General features: G+C 45.1%; 1 protein-coding gene across 1 annotated transcript in view; it reads right to left on the bottom strand.

Annotated features, from left to right (window-relative positions):
* AOC1 (amine oxidase copper containing 1) overlaps positions 1–16528 on the bottom strand; it is a 353649-nt gene that overhangs the window by 296435 nt on the left and 40686 nt on the right. The gene's annotated exons all lie outside the window — the stretch shown is intronic.

Here is a 16528-nt window from a genome sequence, read left to right as displayed (position 1 = left end):
AACACATTTGAACATATTTTCGGTTTATAGTTGCTGTTTATAGTTATACAGATAAGCAGATAAGAGCTAAAAATATTTTAGGTGATACTGCTTATTTTTGTACTGAGAGAGACATTAAAATACCAGTGTTGCCGAAGAAAACCAGCCAGATGGCAACCCTAGATGCAAACAGCTTTGAATGATTGAAACCATTGTATGTACTGTTTTATAGGGCAAACTCGACCTGAAGGAATTAAAGCACTTTAAATGAACTCTGGTTACACAAGGACACATTCCTGTTTTAAGCACAAGGAGGTTAAGACCCATTTGTACAAAAGCTTTTTCCATTTCATAACAGACCAATTTGCAATGCAGCCTTTTCAAATGTACAAAAGGCGCTGTGGTGTCGGAAAATTGATTTTTACTTTGTAGAAATTACAGTTTGCGATTACCAAAACAGGAAATCTGAAACAGGGATTTCCTAATTGCAATTTACAAACCCTATGTTTATAGCATTTCCTAAATGCGAAATGGGCATTGAGGAAATGGTATTACCATCAAATCCAATCCGATTGTAACCATGTGCAAATTCAAAAAAGGAACCCAAAATGGACTTAGATTTAAAGTGGGCCATAGGTAGGAAGGTTATGCACTTACAAATTTGCAATTTCCTTAAGGAAATCACAAATTTGGAAATGCAAAACCATTTCTACCTGAATGGTTTTGCATTTCAAAATTTGTGTTTTCTTAATAGGGGTTGTGACTACAGGATTCGCTATTAGGAAATCGCAATTTTAATACATTCCAATTTGCATTTCCTAAATAGCAATTTCTTAGGATTTGCTATTTAGGAAGTGAAAATTGAAAGTTTCATACCTATGTGCCTAAATGATTTACCCAGAATCACAAAACGTTGAGCCGACGTCAAGATTGGAACCTGGTTCCCCAGATAACACCACATTCTCGCTAGAGGGAGGGTGGCAGGCAGAGGCCACATGGTAGCTCGAAGTTTCAGCGGGACCTTGAGCTGAGCCAGAGTCAGGGAGAACACCCTTGGTGTTTGTTTCTCACATTATGTTCAGGAAAGTAACTGCCCAAGAGTACACAGTTTGGCGAAATGAGATGCAAGGATTAAAAACTGCTTCTCCTAGTTCCATATTTCCTACTAGTCCACCAGATCAGAACTAGGGTGTCGGGGTGCATACTCTGACCACGAGTGAAGCCGGGCACCTAACTGCTATGCTCCACGTGCTGGGGTGATGTGCCAGGGCCTGAGGGCGTGTATCCAGATGTGGGGGCCTGCTGGACATTGTTGCCCCCCAACTGCAATGCCCCACGTGCTGGGGTGATGTGCCAGGGCCTGAGGGCGTGTATCCAGATGTGGGGGCCTGCTGGACATTGTTCCCCCCCAAAATATAATGAAGGGCCAGTTCTGCAACACAGACTGCATCAAGGCCCTCTGGCAACCACACTGCATGTGCAGATACGTCGGCCGACATGGCCCAGGCCCAAGCCAGCAGCCTCCAGCTCTGTCGACCCCTGCGGACTCCAGCCTGGCTGAAGCACTGTCTCCTCCCGCTGTTAGTCTACTGTGGAGATGGCGCTCCTTCATGCACCTGCAACACTCCTCTCCTTATCCCAACACCTGGATCAGGGACGCCGCACAGGCTGCCGTCCTTTCGTCAGCCAGGCCAGAACTGAAGTGCTGGCTGCAATTCCAATGCGACCCAGCCCAGCCTTAAAGTGACAGCAGCACCTCCACCCGACCTCGGCATCCACACTGGAGCCACAGGCTGCCCGAACTGAGTGCCCCGTGCACGGACAGCGCCCCCCTACAGCCAGTAGCCTCACTCCCCTCACCTGCCCGGGCACGCACTCTGGGAAGAGACACTGAGCCTCACTGCTTCCTCACCCCAGCCCTGACAAAGAAAACCAATGGGGGAGCTGAGGACAGTAGACACTTTACCCTTGCCTTTTGCCTTTCGGCCTTGTTTCCACCCCCCCACCCGAGGACCTGTCCCGCTGGTTCCCTGCCCGAACCCGATCACAGGACACAGTGAGAAAAGAGAGGCAAAAAGGGGCTGCAAAAGACAAGTAAATGCAGTGACCCCCATGACACTCAACCGGCCCCTAGAGGACACCTACCTGAAAGGGGGTACCTAAAGAGGAGAACCAGACACTATGCCAGGTGAGCCGCCACATACCTAGGCCTCTTTATTGTGCATACTACTCTGCTCTTCCTCCCCCCCCCAGGGCCCCTGACCTGACATTTGGTCTGCCTGCCTAACAATTATTCACCCAAGAGGCCTCTTTCCCCTTCCCCGAATTAACACCCTATGTACGTAGAGGCTCAACCATTGACGCCACTAACAGGAACGACTTACTGACACAAATCCTGCATGCCTCCATATATCCGGACTCCCCCCCCCTCCACACCTTGGACCCTACAGCTCCCAAACTATTGATGGGCCAGCTGCTCCAGGCATACGGTGGCGGCCCTTAGGGGACCAAAAAAGGACCTAACAGACCTCAATGCCAGAAATGTCCTCCGGCATGCACACAGCCAAATCCTCCCACCAGCTGCTTTTCTCCGAGGCCATCTCACAGCCCAGAAACATGTTTGCCCCGCCACCCACTACAGACCAACCGCAATTGCTGGCCCCTCCCTCTGGGGAACACCAAGGGCCGTATTTATAGGCTCTTACTGCCACCGGAGCATCACTTCTAGTGACGCTCCGATAGTGCTAAGCACAGCGCCGTATTTACAAGGTGGTGTGAAGCCACGTCTATGGCTTCACGCCACTTTGTAAATACAGCCCCTTCCCACACAGCACTGTGCGTGGAAGGGGCATGCAATGGGTGTTGCTGTGGGCATGCCACAGCAACACCCATTGCTTTTTTACGCTGCCTCAGATTTATAAAAATCTCGTAAACCTGAGACAGCGCCAAAATCTGATGGCATCCCCAAGGGTGGCGTTAGCAAGGCCCAACAAGGAGGAATACTTTTATTCCTTCTTGTTTTTTGCTTTTTCTAAGCGTGCTGCATTCTGCTGCATGCATAGAAAAAGCAAAATGCCAGAAATGATTATTTATCCTCTCCCTCCAGCCGCTCTTTCTCCTACTATAAGGCTTTGAACCACTGCTATCCACAAGCTGATCCTAGCGGCTCCCCCTTATGCTGCCGGCTCCCTCCTCAACCCTACACACACACGCCCTTCCTGCCACATCTCCCCAACTGCATATCCCGCTGACCCACACTGGATCACACCCACCACAATGGCAAACAGCCTCTCACCCCACTTCCTCGCTTCACATACCACAGCCACTCGCAACTGACTGATAATGGCACTAGCTCTCCCTACCCCGGCAGGGACAAGAGGAGGGACCGCAGCACAACCCTCCCCCATGGCCTACCATTGACATCCTCTCTCACCACTGTAATGTGAATACTCTCCCACCCCCTGCCGTGACCCTCCCCGGCGTGCTAGCACTACAAGTGTAAACCTACAGTCAACAGATTACAACACATCCCAGGTATCCCTTCAGATCTACAACTGGTTTGAACCCCTCACCACCACCCCAGACAGTTTTTCTGGGGTGGGTGGCTAAACAGCAGCTGCCCAGAGACATCTGTGCCTGGCACCAGCCCTCCCAGGAAGAAGGGAGTTGCAATCATCATCCGCAAATCCCAGTCCACCACTAACCTCAAGCCCTGGTCTGATCCTGATGGGCGCTATGTATTTGTGAAACTAAGACTTGAAGACTACACAATATGCACAGGTTAGGTCTACGCCCCTATGGGCCCCAAATGCCAATTGTTTCTCCAACTCCTCACAGAAATCAACATCTCCCACCTTATACTCGGAAGGGACTGGAATCTGACACGAGGTGCAATACTAGACCGAACAAGATCTATAAACACTGGCAATATTAACAATAGGATCATCCTGGCTGACGTGATCTCCGACCATGGCTTAGCAGACCCCTGGTGCTATCCCACCTGATGGACAAGGAATACACCATCCTTTCCGCAGTCCATGGTACCCAATTCAGACTTGATTACATCCTCCTCACCCACCACACGTTAGCCATTGCTTAGGGCTCCTGAATTCTAGAGGTGGCACTGTCTGATCATTCCCTAGTCTTGTTCAAACTAGATGTGGGCTTAACCGACTCAGGCTGAAAACCATGGTGCCTGTGCGTGGCATGCTACTGAATCCCTCAGGACAAGCAACAGCTACTCTCACATGTCTCTGAGTAACTTTCAGACATCAAGGGTTTGTTTTTTTTGCCCACGACCCTGTGGGTGGCAGCTAAAGCCACAGTCCGCAGCTGTATTATAAGGGATGAGGCCATGGACAACAACAAAAAACAGTGGTCCAGCAGAAAGACCTCAAGGTGGAAATCTCAACACTCATACACCTCTATATGGCTCAGCCCTCACTGGTCACCTGGTTCTTACTGGAAAAGGCCTGTATGGACCTCGATGCCCTATTCACCAAGGCTGAAAATGCCCTCCAGAGGCTCAAAGGCCATCACTATGAACAGGGAGAGAAGGCACAATGTCTGTCTCTTGGCCCCACAATTGCACCAACAAGAAGCGGCACTCGCTGTACCTGCCGTATGCTCCTCGGAGGGCTCCCTACTCATGCATCCGCAAGAAATAGTTAACACATTTGCTGCCTTCTACCCGATGCTCCATACCCCAGATATGACAGCAAACCTTGCCCATGGCCTTCTATGATAGTATTCACTTCCTCAGGCTCAACTACCTATATCGCACAAACCATCTCTGGCCTTCCCTACCACAAAGCTCCTGGGGAAGACAGATTCCCCATGGAATTTTATAAATGGACAGGAGAGGAAATGATCTATACTCTCTATGACGCCGTTCGTGAGTCTAACAAATGGTGTTCCCTCACCTCCATTTCCAATATGGTGCCAAATGCTGTTCTCCCCAAACAAGGTAAGGACCCTCTCCACTGTGGCAGCTACAGGCCAATATCCCTCCTCAAATGTGACATCAAAATCCTTGTCAGTGTCCTCGCAGCTCACCTCTTCAAGGTGATCCCGACCCTGGTCCACCAGACGCAGGTTGGCTTCGTCCCTTGACACTCATCCAGAAATCACCTACAAACCCTCTCAAACACCCTCTGGTCCACCAAGGACCTACAGGAAGAAGCACTTGCCCTGTCTTTGGACGCTAAGAAGGTGTTCGACTGGATCAAATGGGGATATCTCTTCACGACCTTGCGGCCATTCGACCAATGGGAAGGATTTATTTCCAAGGTCCGCTGTCTTTACAATTCCCCTCACGGCCGTGGTCAAATGCAGTGGCTTCTTGTCAGACCCTTTTTCTATCAGACGTGGGACACAGCAGGGCTGTCCACTGCCCCCCTCCACTATTCCTATTGGTGATGGAGCCCCTTGCAGCCCTTATCTGCCAATCTTCGCTTCTGTTGGGCATCCCTTTACCTGGTGGATCCTTCTGGACCTCCCCATACATGATATACTCCTCACCCTCACAGACCTTCCACAATCTCTTCCGACTCTGCAATACATTATCACCCGCTTTTCAGCGCTCTCAGGATATCGGGTGACCAGGGATAAAAGTGAGGCCCTACCCCTCTCATGTCTAACCACATGTGCCGTGATAGCCAGATATCCCTTACGTTGGAGAGCGTCCCGACTCAAATATTTAGGGATCTAGATTAACAGGGTCCTGGAGAACATGATAATGGACAACATCACTCCTCTGACAGCTCAAAGGAAACTAGACTTCAACAGATGATCCCACCTTAGACTTTTCATGTGGGGGAGGGTATAGGCGGTATGAATGGTGACCCTCCCACGGCTCACCTATGTATTAGGCATGCTGCCCCTATTGATCCAATTGCCCCTGCTGCACTCCGTGGATGCAGAAATATGCTCCTTCACCTAGGGTCCAACTGCTCTTGTCTGGCCCTGTCTAAACTCCTGGCTCAACGATCACTCAGCGGCATGGGCCTCCTCTTGGTCGAGCACTCGCTCCCCGGCACACCAGACCCCCCATATAAGGGTAGCATCCAAAAATTACATAATGGCCCAGGGGACAGGGCTACAACAGTTATAAGGGCCCTCGGACATGAAAACCAACACTATCATACAAACTATGTTAAAAAACTGGCACTGAGCCCACTGCCTACTTAGTACGTGCCCCCCCTACATGAACATGCGCTATTGTGGAGGAATTTGGCCCTCCGTATAGGGGGGAAACTCTGGACTGAGCCACATGACGTGAGGCAGGCATCAGCAGTATCCAACAAGTCCTAGATGGAGGAACCATCAAACCTTTTACAGCACTCTGAAGGGAATTTTGACTGCCCCCCAAGAGAAATGGCGATAGCTCTAACTCAGACACTGCCTCCGGCAATGTTTAGGCCCACAATCTTGGGCCCTCCCATCCTCTCCGGTAGTGTCCTGTCTCAGAACCTGGAGTTGTTTCTGTGGAGTCATATCAGGCCTTTATGGCCTCATGAGCAAGCACCTCTTTTCAAGCCACAACATCACCAATCTTTGCGTCAAACAGCAGGACACACTGCAAACTAAATATGAGGAGGAGGATTGGGCTGACCTGGAGGCACCTGACCGAGGGGCACAGGAGGTCCGCCTGAAATTCTGCCTCTTCAAGACACTCCATGACTGGCACTGGTCTCCTCTGAGATTGCACATGACAGGCCTACTACCCCACTCCTCTTGCTGGCGCTGCCCCAAAGTCTGCTGTACCTATTGCACATACTCTGCGATTGCCCTTTGGTTCAGTCCTTCTCGATAGCTATGGGGACCACACTGTGTGAAACCTTGCCACTCAGAATAACCCTACCCCACACAACGTTTTTTCTACATGATACAGGGAATCTGACTTTTCCTGCCCTCAACACCGTCTCCTGCACATGTCTCTTGCCACCGCGAAACTCTGCATCCTTCGCCACGTGCACTTTCCTACACCCCCACCGATGAGGAATGGCTGAGGGCCATGTACCAGTCTGCCTCCCATTAACACGTCATCTATAATCTAGGTGTAAGATCTATAAGGCTTGAAATAGGACAGAAACCTTTCTTCAGACGTGGGCCTCTTTCCTACATCCAGCCATGACCTCCTCCTGTAAACACCACATCCCAGGCTGAGTACAAGGAGTTCACCCAACTACGCCCTATTCAGACAACCACAACGTCCGATCACCAGCATGCGGTTATCCTGTCAAACGCCAGGCCCAAGGCCTTTGACCCTTCACCTGGTCCTCCCCCTCTCCTGTCCACTATACCTCCTCTCCATGACAGGACACAGACTCCTGTCACCTGCAAAAAACTCAAAGCAAAGTATCATACACATGCCAAGAGCATCCAGGTGATATCTCACACAGCTTACTGCAGCAGTAAAGGTACAACAACATAATCCTGCGCATGCTGTCACTTTGTTCTGTCACCATCCTGTATCAATCCAAGGTGTGACTCTGCTATGAACCTGAAATGGTGTGTATTGTTTATTTTTCCTCCTCTGACTTTTGTATACTAATAAAGAATTGTGAAACAAAAAGAACTGGGGTGTCAGAGATTCTGATGGCAAGGCAAAGGGGTTGTCCCTCCCAGGGATTGGTCACTTTGTTATGGGCCCTGCCCAGCTTTAGAACATAGTGTTTATTTTCATCATAAAACTGACATTAGATGTCAAATATCCTAGTTTCATGGTTAAAACATACAGGTTGGACCAGGACCTATCGCAAGTGGTACTTAATGGACAGTATGCATGGTAGATATAGATCTTTACCACTAGTGATTCAAAGTGTAAGACTATTTCATCCTATTTGGAAGCAACAGTTCCTTTTCTAAACTTGTTGGTCAAAATTTGCAATAACAAGCAGTCACGGCTTACTTCAAGGGGTGGTAAAGGGATTAGAACTCACACCCATAACTCAATCTCCACCTGAGTTATCTTTTAACATGGCCTGCTTTAGAAGGGTGGATTTTGAATAAAAAACCCAAATTATGCTATGTGACATATATTACCCCAACTTCCCAATAAACATCTTCTGGCATCTCTGCACACGCAATGTGCCTCCACATGTACAGTGTTTCTCCAAAGGCACAAATTGTTCTGTGAAGTGGTCATGGAAAATGGGCACCATACTTAACCCTTGCAGCGGTGACCGGGGGATCATAGCTACAAGGTCCAGGGAAGGCGACACTCTGTTCCTTGGTCTTGCAGCACTAGACAATGGATGTGAGGTTCAGAGCAGTGGAGCCACAAGCTATCGCCCTTGCAGCACTAGAATATATATGTGAAGCCCTCCCCTGCACCTCACAGCTTTGAAACCTAGTGGGGTGGTCCAGGGCAAGTGGCAATCCCCCCAGGCCTGCAGCACTACACAATTGTTGTGAGGCTCATGGTAGAAGGCTCCCCTATTCTGGCCCGCCGGGCCTCTCAGCAAGAGACCATGGTTGAAAGGCCTAGTGTAGTGAGGGCCCCTACCCTACACCTCATAGCCACAGTGAGGCATTGCAAGGCCTTACAGAGGGACTCTGTCCCCTTGGCCACACAGCCATGCTTATGTGCTGTAAGGCCCACGGGTTAATGGGCTCCCTCCCCTAATCCTCCTAGTGCTACATCATGTCAGATAGTCCCAGGAGGGGAAGACGCCTCATGTGGGCCCCTCTCTTCAGCCCAATAGAAACTGTTTCACAGCTCTGCACCATGGCGCTGTGCATGGGTCCATGTCAGGGGCACAGCCATCAGTAGTGCAGCAGGTGCAGTTCCACTGGGCCCAGGGGTATGAAGTGCTCAATGTAATCAAATTGTGGCTTTATTTTACTGTGTAGACAACGTTTAGGAGACACTTCTACTTTGCATCAGAGACCATGGCTTCACTGCTTTTCTATTTGTTTCTGCCCATTAGCTTAGCAGTGCAGGACTATGGCTGTGAGACTCATGGTGGGCCTCTCTCAGGGGTGTAGCTATCATTAGTGCAGCAAGTGCAGTGGCACCAGGGCTCATGAATGTTGGGGACCCAATGCACCCAGATTGTGGCTGCGTTTTAGTGCCTGGCATCATTTTCTTGCATCGGTGCCCATGGCTACATTACTATGATACTAGTTCCTTCTCCATGCACCCCAAAGCCATGACCCAGATCTGCAAAGCCCGGGAAAGGGCCATCCTCCCCTAGGTCTAGCAGCCATAATCTAGTGCTGAGAGGCAGAAGGAAGCAAGCCTGCTATCTTGGGCCTTGCAGCACTGGTACATGGCTGCAATGCCCAGATCTAAAAGACCCTCTGAAGGGTGTATCTATCAATAAGGCAGCAAGTGCAGTGGGACTTGTGGTCTTGTGTGGTCATGGGTCTAATGCACCCCAATTGTGGATGTATTTTTCTGTCCACAAAAAAAGTACATGAAAAGGGATGGCTGAAATGCTTGAATTAATCTTGGCATCTAGTAATTATTTGGACTGCATCCCAGTCCATCATTAATTTGCACAGCATGCCACCTCAGTTTGCAAATCTGGCTTGACCGAAATGCCAGGTCATGACCAATTTCACCTTAGTTAGGGCTTATCAGTCAGGTACAGCTTGGTTCCAGTGTCAGGGACATTGTTCAAGGGGCCCACATCAGGACATACATATCCCACTTAGGGCGACACACTAAAGTATTCAGAATAATGTTGGATGGAATACTTGAATTAATCTCAGCCTCTGTTGAGGCTGTGCCCCCCTGAGATCACTTGAGTCCCACCAGTGGGCCTCGCCCCAATTGGAATTCCTCTGCATACTCCATTTGTCTTTATATTATGTGTACTTCCACAAAATGTCCATGTCCATGATAGTAGAATACTGACCGACACAACCCTAGAGGCCTAGCCTCCCCGTCCTGGGCCTTGCATCCATAGTCCAGCACCACCAGGCTCAAGAAAATGAGATGGTTAATGGGCCAGGCTCACAGTATTATTTCATTGTAATTGAATGTGTGCTTTCCAGGTGCTGCTCAAGATTGAGATAAATCAAATGAATGGAGATGTATCCTCAATTATATTAAATGAATCTGCATCATGCTAATTTACAAAATGAAATACACTGTGGAACCATGTAAGTGTATATTAAATATTAGCATCAGATTATTTAAAGGAGTCAGAGTATTTTGATAGAACTGTTGCAGCCATGGCTCACTGCAAATTACATTAAACCCCTTTAGTGCACATAGGATTGTATTCTGGTAGTTCCTAATATTTTACAGTGATTTGGGAAATGTCTTTTATATAGGTCTAGCTGTTTTCAGGTGTTACTTGCTTTTATATCTTTCTAGCACATACCTTATCTAGCACTGGATATCTGGGAAACCATTTTGGAATTTTAATTTACACTAGCTCTCTCTTAAGGGCATTCTACAGGCTGCAGCACACTTCACTAAGGCATGAAGAAATATGACCACATAATTCCAAATAGATGGCACTCCACAGTTTCTTCTTTCCAGCTCACACAATCCCCAAACTCAGCTGCATCATCTGCAAAGCCATCACAATGTTTCAAAAGTCAACAAACCAGCTACCTTCCCTATCACTCCTTGATTTAGGCTCTTCATTAACACTGTACAGTGCTCTGCTGCCTATTGGCTAGGTTTGCACTATACGACTGGCTCTCCAGACACTTGTAGCAAGCACACCTTCATACGGAAGAAGGTGGTGTGCTAGAAAGAGAGAAAACAAGTAAAAGGCCCTTCCAATTTATCTACAGGGGGTCTGAAATGATATCCCTGTATCATTCCGGACATGGCAGCCTGACCCCAGCTCCAATTTAGAAAACAGCTGAATGCTCAACTTTTTGTTTAACCACATCATGATGAAATCACAGTCCACAAACCATTTACTTCTTCTATCATACATTAATAATGGAAACAATCATAATAAACAATTGAATAAAGTAAAAGTTAATACACTACATTTTATATGAGTAACATTTTTAAATATGGAATATATATCTCAAAAAGTAATATGAGGGAGTAAAAGAAAAGAAAGGGGAGAAATAGAAAGAAAAGTAAACATTACTTATAATGTAAATAAATATATATTGGTATTGTAAGTTAAACTACAATTTAATAAATAAACCAATTATACCAACTAATACTAGATTAAGTAAAAGAAGTAGCGTTAAGGAGGTTTTGAAAGATCTTCAATAATAGGCTGATGTAAATTAGTCCTTAGAGCCCAAGAATTCAGCAGATTAGTTACTGGTGACCAAAGAACATCTCTTTTGATAGCCAATGATTTTGGAGTGACAAACTTCCTATCTAATCTGTGATCATAACAAACAGCATACCACCATGCTTGAAAAGAGGTGTTAAGAGCATTTTCCATGTTTTTGTTATTTGTTAGCAATTAATAAGTCCACAATCTGTACATTAAGATCACAATGTCTCCATGCTTCTGAATGGCTCCCACAAAGACATTTGTGCAAGAAAAAGGAACGTGAGTATGAAAAATCAGATTGATTTGTGACCAGACTTGAAGCCATAATTGGAATGTATGAGGACATTCAAATAATATATGTTTTAATGTTGAGTTAGAGATACAACATGTCCAATATTTTGACAATATGTTAGAATTTGTTTATTTAAAATATGCATGGTTAAACATTAATCTTTTATATATGAAGAATAATGTTTGAGTAGTATTAGAAGCACATGAAGTCTTGCAAATTTCAATCCAAATCGTATTCCATAAAGAAAAAGGAGGTTTGCATATCATTGTCCCATTGTAACTCCAGGGACGTAGGGACATTTTCTGTCTGGGTTGAGGTGAGGAATTAAAATTTGTATATATTTTTGAAGTCGAGGGGAAAGTTGGTAGTAATTGTAATAGAGGAGAGGGTGTGGGGGTTAGGGAAGTTATAGATAGGAGAAAATTATATGATTGAGAAAGAACTGCACTTACAATTTGTTATTCGGTTTGATATGAGTTAGTGAAATCAAATATCTCTTTGGCTTGAGTGAAATATTGAATACTTATATATTAATTGATGAGTCCATAATAAACATTTTTCTCGCCAGGATTTCCAAAATATACATCTATTGTCAATTTCAATAAGTTTATTGTGCCATATTGAGGATTGAAGAAATTGGTCTGAAATGGAAAGGTTAGAAATGAAAATGGGATGTGATATTTTACAAGCTTTAAGAACTGGTAATGACATGCTAGAAGGGCGTTAAGTGAAGGACAAAAAAATCAGAAAAATTAAAAGGATGAATAAAAGACAATTCTAAGTCTACCCACAAGGATCTTTGATGCAAGGTGTATTCATGGTAAAAATAGACTGACGGGGTGATTCTGACCCCGGCGGTTCACTACCGCCGGGGCCAGGGTCGGCGGGAGCACCGCCAACAGGCTGGCGGTGCCCCGCAGGGCATTCTGACCGCGGCGGTTTGGCCGCGGTCAGAAAGGGAAAACCGGCGGTCTCCCGCCGGTTTTCCGCTGCCCTGGGAATCCCCCATGGCGGCGCAGCTTGCTGCGCCGCCATGGGGGATTCTGACAACCCATGCCGCCATCCTGTTCCTGGCGGTTCTCCCGCCAGGAACAGGATGGCGGTATGGGTTGTCGTGGGGCCCCTGGGGGCCCCTGCAGTGCCCATGCCAATGGCATGGGCACTGCAGGGGCCCCCGTAAGAGGGCCCCACATTGTATTTCAGTGTCTGCATTGCAGACACTGAAATACGCGACGGGTGCCACTGCACCCGTCGCACCTTCCCACTCCGCCGGCTCAATTCTGAGCCGCCGTCCTCGTGGGAAGGCTCTTTTGCACTGGGCTGGCGGGCGGCCTTTTGGCGGCCGCCCGCCAGCCCAGTGCAAAAGCCAGAATCACCGCAGCGGTCTTATGACCGCGGAGCGGTGTTCTGGAGGGGGGAACTCTGGCGGGCGGCCTCCGCCGCCCGTAAGGGTCAGAATGACCCCCTGAATGTTTTAGGAAAAAGGGGTATGATGAAATTTAAAGTTGGGAAAGTTAACTCCCCAATCTTGCTTATACTTTAAAGTTTGGAATGCAGAGATTTTTTATTATTCCATAAAAAAAGAAATGTTGATCAATTTTTTTTTTTTTTTTAAAGACATAAGATGAAATATTAAAAGGGATTGTTGAAAGATAAAAAGTACTACAGGGACTAGCATCATTTTAATAGAATCCAGTCTAACCCACCATGAAAGGATCAAAGATTCTCATCTCTCTCAAAAAAGTGTTGAAAGTAATAGAAACAGTGTCTTTCACAGAATTAGTGAACGAAAGAATTAAATATTTTATTTTTGAAGTCTTCCAAAGAAAGTTTGAAGATAAAAATTCATGTTTAAAACACCATTTATTAAGTGGGAGAATTTCACACTTATTGGCATTAAGTTTGTATCCTGAAAGTTTTGCAACATCAGAAACTGTATCTAAAAAGGTTTTAGGGAGGACTCAGGAAAGGACATGTATATCAAAATATTATCTGCATACACTGAACATTTGATATGTGTGTATCCATATTTAAAACCTTGTATATTAGTATATTAGTATTTTGTCAGATACAAGATAAGAAAGGTCCAAGTACCAAAATAAAAAGAAGAGAGGCTAAAGGACAAACCTGTCTGACTCCTCTGTGGAGAGGAAAAGTTAGACCATAAACAAGGACTGATGCTTTAGGAGAAGAATATATAATAGATCAAACCTAAACCAAGACAGTGTAAAAAAAAGGAAATTCCAGTGAATATGATCTAAAGACTTTTCAGCATCTAGAGATAAAGCTGCCAAAGATTTTGAGTATGTTTTGGATTTGCTTAAAATGTTAAAGAAAATTGTAGTATTACCTGAAAGATGCCTGCCTTTAATGAAACCCGACTGTTCTTTACCTATTAAATTGGGAAGGAAAGGCTCTCATCGAATCACAAGGATTTTAGCAAATATTTTATAATCAGAATTAACAAGGGATATTGGTCGATAATTTTTTCATAATTAAATGTCCTTACCGTCTTTGGGGATAGGACAAATTAAAGTGTCCTGAAAAGTGCCAGAGGCTGAATTGGTTGTTTCAAAGAAAGTAAAAAGTTTGTGTTATGTGTGGACTAATAGTTTTGAAAAATGTTCAGAAAATTCATTGGGGAAAACATCTGGTCCAGGAGCTTTATTTGTTTAATAGAATTGATTGTCTTATGAATATCTTGGAGAGAGATGTCTGCATCAAGAAAGGAACATTCTGTGTTTAGGTCAAATTCTTTTTTAATAGAGGTTAAGTATTGATCAAACCACAACGAGATGGAGTGGTTTCTGGAATATATAGAGTTTTATAATAAACAGAGAATTCTTCCACAAAATGTCTTTATTTTAGTTACTGGGGTTTCACCATTATGCAGAATTGTTTCAATGTTCATTCATTCTTTTTTCACTTTCAGATAATTTGCTAGGAGTTTGCCAGCTTTTTATTCCCTCCATAATACGTAGCACTTGATCTGAAGAGTTAAGAGGCAGCATTGTCTGTGGAGAGTTTATTGAATTATAATTTAACTTTAAATAATTCATTTAGACATGATTTGGATTTGGATGTGAAATAGGTTTGTTCTATAAATGCAATATGTTCCATAATGTCTAAGTTTTTTTAGTACGTGTTTTCTTTTTTATTAGAGACATATGATAAGATAAAGTCATGTGGGGCTGCTTTAAAAGCGTTCCAAATGGTTTGAAAGAAAACTTCTGATGAGTCATTTAAAAGGAAATATTCATATATAAAACCCTGAAGACTTTGAGTAAAAATGGTGTGTAATAAGAGAGAAGTATTAAAATGCCAACATTTAATCCTAGGAGTAACAGGAAGCAATTCTAAATCTAAAGTGAGCGGTACATGACCTAAAATTAATATGGTTCCAATATCTGCATGTAAAGTGTGTTGAGATAATGGTTTGGAAACAAATAAATAATCAATCCTAGATTGGGAAAAGTGACCAGGAGAAAAGAAGGTATATTCACGCAAATACATGTGCTAAGTCTCATGTGTCTAGAAGGGCTCTCTGCTTGATAGCCGTGGTAAATTGTTTATGCATGGAGGAAGAGATAAAATTAGTTTTAGAAGAATGATCTAAAAATGGATCAAAGACATGGTAAAAAATCCCCCTGCCAAACAATTAAGTAATCATCTGTAATAGACATCAATTTATTTGTAATAATAGGGTAAAAGGATTTATCTAAATGCATGGATACATAAACATTGAATATTGTTATTGATGTGTTAATAATAGTGAGTTGTAAAAGGAGCCATTGAACTTCTGTGTCAATTTCTTGTGACGGCAGCCTAACACCTAAAGATTTTTTATACAAGACAACAACTCGATTACCTTTACCCATCCCTGGCAATATAAAAGCATGCCCTAATCAGTTACGGATAGGTTTTTGAACTTCTTTGTCAACTATATGTGTTTCTTGCAATAAAGCAATATCTGCATTTAACTTGGCTAAATGTGTAAGAACTCTTTGTCATTTAATAGATGAACCAAATCCCTTAACGTTCCATGCAATTACACCAAGAAATATAAATAATAGTATGAGTTAAGCTTAACAAAGTCTTCAAAATTAACTTTTTTACATATAATTGGTATTTATTTATGTATGCAGAAGATCAGTAAAAACAGTAGAATAAAAGGAAATTATTTATTTATATATATATATATATATATATATATATATACACATATATATATATATATATATATATATATCACAGGGTAGCGACTCCCCGGAACAAAAAGCAGCTGAGACCACTCCGCCTCAGAATATCAAAACCTCACTTTATTGTGCAAAGATGCAGCATGAACCCAATGTGTTTCAGAGACCCAGTCTCCTTGATATCGGGTAAACATTGCTCATGAACGTAGATCCCCCCGCTGGCCACATAATAAACATCCAGCTGGGCCAGCGGGTGGAAACAGTGTTTCCGCCCGCTGGCCCAGCTAGAATCAGGGCCTAAACATTGACGCCGGCTCCAAATGGAGCTGACGGCAATGTAGCAGTGCGGTAGGTGCAGCAGCACCCGTCGCGCATTTCACTGCCTGTAAATCGGGCAGCGAAATGCGCGACAGGGCTGTGAATGGGGGCCCCTGCACTGCCCATGCCAAGTGCATGCGCAGTGCAGGAGCCCCTAGGGGGGCCTGAGTCACTCATTCCGCCAGCCTTTCACGCCAGGGAAAGGCTGGTGGAATCCGACTCATTATCCGGCGGGCAGTGCTGCTTACAGCGCTGCCCAGTCGGATCACAAACTCCACCACCGCCAGGCTGCCTGGTGGTGGAAGCCTGGTGGTGGTGGCCTTTTAAACGTGGCGGTTCAGCCACGTTCATTATATGGCGGTCTGGACCCCCATGCCGCTGGAGGCAATTACCGCCACCGCCATCATGGCAGCCCAGACCACCATGTTCATAATGAGGACTTTAATGGCTTTGTTGATGCTTTTTTATTGTAATGTGACATCTCCTGACCGTAGGTCACACCAGTCGCTTTTGTATCAGTTGAAGCCAAGAAC

The sequence above is a fragment of the Pleurodeles waltl genome, chromosome 10 (genome assembly GCF_031143425.1).
Source record: "Pleurodeles waltl isolate 20211129_DDA chromosome 10, aPleWal1.hap1.20221129, whole genome shotgun sequence".
NCBI lineage: Eukaryota > Metazoa > Chordata > Amphibia > Caudata > Salamandridae > Pleurodeles > Pleurodeles waltl.
Note: the sequence above shows the minus strand (reverse complement) of the source record. Positions and strands in the feature narration are given on the sequence as shown.